This window comes from Nannospalax galili, unplaced genomic scaffold (genome assembly GCF_000622305.1).
Source record: "Nannospalax galili isolate Female #2095 unplaced genomic scaffold, S.galili_v1.0 scaffold996, whole genome shotgun sequence".
NCBI classification, from domain to species: Eukaryota; Metazoa; Chordata; class Mammalia; order Rodentia; family Spalacidae; genus Nannospalax; species Nannospalax galili.
Window position 1 is genome coordinate 391,006 of NW_008339436.1, and position 6,133 is coordinate 397,138.

Consider the following 6,133-nt stretch of genomic DNA (forward strand, 5'->3'; position numbering starts at 1 on the left):
AAGGCCTGGCCTGGACTGTTCTTGTGATGAATAGTTTACGATGGCAGAATCATCCCCACTTTAAACCCTTCACCTTGTAAAAGCACAAGCACAAGCACCTGTTCATGGTCAGCTATGGTATGTTTTGTTGTGTTTCCAACTTCTGATATAATTCTTGTTTTTAATTTGGTAAAATATTGAGTTGTGGGCGAGGCCTGGTGGCACACACCTTTAATCCCAGCACTCCAGAGGCAGAGGCAGACAGATCTCTGTGAAACTGAGGCCAGCCTGGTCTACTTAGCAAGTTCCAGGTCATCTGGGAGACTCTGTCTCAAAAAAAAAAAATTAAGTTTAATTTTTCAGTTTTTGAGAATTTCATCCATGAGTGTTATATTTACATCATTTCCACCCCTTCTCCCCCTTACAACCCCCCATGACGTAACACCACTCCACATGATGTAACTTTGATTCTTAGATAATACCTACCACTGTATTAACTTCTCCTCCTTACACTCTGCCCTTCTCCATCTAATCTATGTCCTCTTTTACTGCACACAGACACACACACACACACACACACACACACACACACACACACCCTTAAATGCCACATTTGAAACAAAACTGATAATACATGTCATTTTTAGTTTGGCTTGTTTCATTTAACATACTGATCTCAAGTTCCATCTATTTTTTTCTATTTTCCTGCAAAAAACATTTCATTTTCCTGTATAGACAAACTTTCATTATGCACATATCCATGTTATGTTATCAGTTCATCTGTTGATGGGCACCTAGGCTGACTCTACACTGGAGTACTGTGAATAGAGCCAGCACAGGCACATGTAAGCAGGTGTCTACACTGTGGGCCTCTATTCCTTTTGGTACGCACCCTAAACTGGTACAGCTGTACCAAATGTAGTTCTATTTTAAATTGGGGGGGGGGTCTATACTAATTTCCATAGTGAACGAGGCACTTTACATTCCATCAGGTTTGCAAAAAGGATGCTTTTTCCATATTCTCACCAACAAATATTTTTATAATTGGTTTTGTTGATGATAGTCACTTGGAGTAAGGAGAGAGAGAATCTCAGTGTAGTTCTGATTTGTATTTTTCTGATGGCTAAAAATAATGAACATTATTTCATATATCTGTTGGCGGTTTCTATATCTTCACCTGAAAGGTTTTAATATTGTTCAACTCCCATAATGAGGTTCTTTTAGTACTTTTCTATCTTTAAGGAAAATATTTATGATAAAATTATCAGTCTAGTCTGTGGATTTCGTTGTGCTGCTAGTTGAAGCAAGTTTTCTTGATGGTCACACAGCATTTAACATTTGTATTTCTTACTACTGCATAAAATTCAGCCTTGCCACTTAAAATCATAGTTATAACAGTTACAACATGCTTTGCAATTTTAGCCTAATTCTTGCATTATTTTCCCATATATATTTTTTTCTAATTCATTTACTTTGCGGACTATATGGAAAAATCAATAAATTTTTTGTAGTTTACACATTTCCTCATTATTTTAACCATATCTGTAAGAAGGGTTTACTTAGCATGGGACAGGGGTTGACATTCGTAAGGTCTGATCAGAGGTAGAGAGAGGGAGAATGCCTAGGATCACATGGAAGTTTTGACTGATGTAAATCCAGACTCAAACCAGCTGAATGACTATTATAGTGTACATGAAGAAGCTGGAGAGATGATTCCACAATTAAGAGAACTTGCTGCCCTTGCAGAGGACTAGGTTCCATTCCCAGCATACATGTGGTAGCTCACAACCATCAATAATTCCAGTTTCAGGGGGTCTGGACACCCCTTTCTGGTCTCTGAGGGGCACTGTGTACACACACACACACACACACACACACACACACACACACGATGCATTTACATTCATACACATAAAATTTAAAAAGTAAATAAACCAAAATTTTAAATGTAAAAAATGAGTTAGATAATGGGCCCAGAGACAGAGACAGAGAGAGGAGAAAAGTAGAGTCACACTGTGGAATCAAGAGAAGCTGCCGTCACAGTCTGGACACTGGAACGGTTTGATTCCGGTATAGTTTCAGAATGTCTTATTAGTCCATTAGACCGAGCAAACTTCCATGTGCACGCGCTTGTGTGTTTTCAAGGGGGAGCTTTGCGTGAACACTCATGGTCACGGTTGCGTCTGCGCTTCCTTCGCTTCCTTGGAGCGTCCGGGAGTCCACACAGCGGAGTTTTCCCAGGCTGCGCTAAGACTCAAGGATGATTCTCTTGCAACCGTGTTTGTTGGGACACTGAGTTCATTAAAGGGGTGGCGTTTCTGTCCTCTGAGGTTCGATCCCAGATTCAATTTTATTTTATTTTTCTGTAGTATGGGATTCTCATATGATTCAGTTATAAGTACTTGCGTGCTACCATTTGAATTTTCTGTCTTAACAGCAAGGAGACAAAAGCCGCTGGGGTGTGCCTGGTGTACATAAAAGGGACCACTGCCCCTTAGGGGCTGGATGATCAGCAGGACGTCCACATCGGATTCCAAGCAGAAGAGGACAGCTGCCATCGCCAGGGGCTGCAAACCGGAGAAGGGGACGACCATTTCTTAATGTGTGGGCTCGCTCAAGGAAGGCATGCTCAGCGGAGTGTTACTCAGCGAGGATGGGAACTTAGTGAGCCCTGTTTGTTCTGGATGAGATCCACCGGCTCCAGCTCTATTCCGGGTCAAAGGTCTTCTGCAGTTTGAAAGAACTTGTCTCGCAGCGGTGTGGAACAAATAACCCCACATTTGTTGGGCCTCATCGAGTCCGTGTAATTCGATGGGTAGGACACCAGGACAGGGTCCATGACCTCTTGCTTGAGAGGGACTAAGTCAAACATGAGCGCAGATATGGGGAAGCCAAGGCCAGGATCCAAGGCTGGGCTCAGGGCCCTGCTCCGCTCAGGTCCTGCCTGACTCCTAAGCACTAACTGCAGGCAGTCATGTGATACATGTGTCACTCTCCACAACTGATAATTTTACACCTTTATAACATTTCATTTTTAGTGCTTTGAATGTAAAATTATAAATGAGCCTGAATACATACAGTTCACTAGTTGGATATTTTTGTACATAGGATTATTTTTTTTCGTTAATTGCATTTTTTGGGTGCCAGTAGATGACCGTAGGGCATCATGTATGCTAATTCGTTGACCAGAGAATGGATTATTACCTATTATTCCTAATTTTTGCAAGAAAAAACTGTTGCAATTCATTTTTTTCGCCCATTTTTTTTCATGTAGTGTTTCAATACATGTTCTAGTTTGCTTTTTGTTGCTGTGATAAAGCACTGACCAAAACAAACTTGAGGAGGAGAGGGCTTATTTGGCTTAAAAGTTACAGTATATCGGGGCTCAGCGGTTAAGAGCACTGACTGCTCTTGCAGAGGACCTGAGCTCCATTCCAGCACCCACATGGCGGCTCTGAACGGTCCTTAACTCCAGTTCCGGAGGCTCCGATGCACTATACGGTACACTCACATACATGTAGGCAATGCATTCATGCTCCTAGAATAAAAATAATAAAAAAAATTTTTTTTTAAAAAAAGTTACATTGAAGCCGGGCGTCGTAGCGCACGCCTTTAATCCCAGCACTTGGGAGGCAGAGGCAGGCAGATCTTTGTGAGCTTGAGGCCAGCCTGGTCTATATAGTGAGCACCAGGACAGCTGAGGCTACAGGGAGACTCTGTCTCAAGAAGACAAAAAAAAAAAAAAAAAAGTTACATTGAAGGAAGGTAAGGCAGGAACTCAGGCAGAGACCGTGGGGGAACGCTGCTTCCTGGTTTGCTTCTGGCTTACTCAGCTAGCTTTGGTAGACAGCCCAGGCCCATCTGCCCAGACATAGCGCCACCCACAGTGGCCTGGGCCCTCCTACAGAAATTAGCAATTAAGAAATTTCTCTGGAGACATGGCTACAGGCTGTTCTGAACTGGGAAATTCTCCAGGTGAGGTTCCCAGGTGACTAGGTTTGCCCGTGAAGTTGACAGCTGAAGCCAATTATGACAATGCGTTTATGACTCTGCCCTTAGTTTTTCATCTTGATGATCATGTACACTGTTCCTCAGTTCTGTTGGTTTGGCATATAATACATGGATTGAATTCTTACAACCTAATGACTTTAACTTCCTTCATATATTATTTATGCAGTAATTGGAATTGTTTAATGAATAAATTTAATCCATTTTACTGTATTTGCATACATATTGCTTTTGTAACATTTCGATACTCCTTAAGAAGAGATAATAATGTCACTGGTATTAAATATTTACTGTGGTGTGTGTGTTTGATGTTTATCAGACTCATCTCAAAATCAGAATGCAGCATTATTTTATATTTTATAATTAAGCATTCATTTGCTAGTAAATATTGCCGAGTGTGAGAACAACACATTTTGTATTTGTTGTGCTGTGCTGTTAGTATGTTCATTACACATCTTTCTAAAATCTTTGCCTCAGCTCTACCCTCCTTGGGCAAGAGTCATTTTGGAGATACAGGGAAAGTTCATGAATTCAGGCAATAAGGCACCATGTGTACAGGTGCTGTGGGGTCTTGTGCTGGGGCTGCAGCAGGGCAGCCTGAGGGACTCTTCCGCACTGATCTCAGAACACAGGACGCAAACAGATGGAGATTTACAGACTAGCTTTTGTTCTAACAGAGGCTAACTAATAGGAAGACGTGGCTCTAAGTTCAGCCACAATGGACTTCTGAGTGCTTCGGGGTAAGTTAGACGTTTACACACACAGCTGTAATGGAAGGGACACTTACCTGACAGCTGTGCCACAAACAACCTTCTTACTGCAGAGATGGCAGCAATCCCAAAGTCATGCTGTGCATCTTCTGAAGGAGGGATGCAGAGCTAAGCCGGCACACTGAGGTGCTTCATCCAACTTCACCCAGTAGGCAGATCCCCTCTCAGGAAGGCATGGAAGAGAAGTCCTCCCATGCAACCCGAGGCCAGGGAAACCAATGTCATCCTAACAGTCCTGCTAGGATTTAAATTAAAATTAGTATTTTCATATATCTCAATTAATGGTGAGAAGTTGGAAACAAAGATGCTAGATTGTAAAGAGAAAACAATTTGCAGTTTTTACTTTGCTCTAAATAAACTATGTTGATAATATTTCTGTCAATTGATTTTGTTAAAGTCAATTTCATGCAGAAAAAATTAGTTTTTTCCCTTTTGCTTTTTCTTTTTCAAAAAGATTTAATTTTTAAAGTTTTTTGGGGGGGATCTTTTTGAGACAGGGTCTCCCTGTAGCCCCAGCTGGCCTGGAACTGGCTATGTAGATCAGGCTGACCTTGAACTCACAGAGATCCTCCTGTCTCTGCCTCCCAAGTGCTGAGATTAAAGGCATGCACTACCACACCTGGCATCCTTCCTTTATTTTTAAAAGAGAATGGCCCACTATGTGCTCCAGACTCACTTGGGTGCTGTGATATTTCAAGGTTAATCTCTTGAGTTCTGGAATTATAGACGTAGACCACCATGCCCCCAATGTATTTGATTTTCATCTAGGCAAAATTTATATATTGGGCAAATATTTGTTCATGTATTATAAAGATATCATAAAATCTATTTAGAAGAACTTGGGGAGACAAATAATAGTATTAATTTGAGTTTTCTAAAATAGGATTTACATTATGGTTTGTTAATATTTTTCAGTAAAGTCATCTCCTTTCACCAGGTATTGGGACTTTTACAAGACTTTAAAATGCTGCTGTTGAAGCTGCTCTAAAAAAATAATTTCATAGGATTCCAGAAAAAAGAATTAAATCTGTCCTCCTACTTGAAATTTTTGAAGCATCAGTTCTCACATTATCTTAATCACATATTTCTTAATATTTCTCATATAACCATATGAGGTTAGAACCTATTTTAGTAAGACATTAGCTTTCATATAAAAGATTTAAGTGTTGCTCATAGTGAATGTGAAACTAATCAGACAAGCACTGCACCCAGAAGAAACTTCTGGGGGAAGAATGCTCACCAAACAGAACAGGGACAACAGAGACAAGAGAGATGGTCCAGATAAAAGTAGCAAGAAAGGGGCCAGAGAGATGGTTCAGCAGTTAAGAGCACTGACTACTTTTGCAGAGGACCAGGGTTCAGATCCTAACACTCAC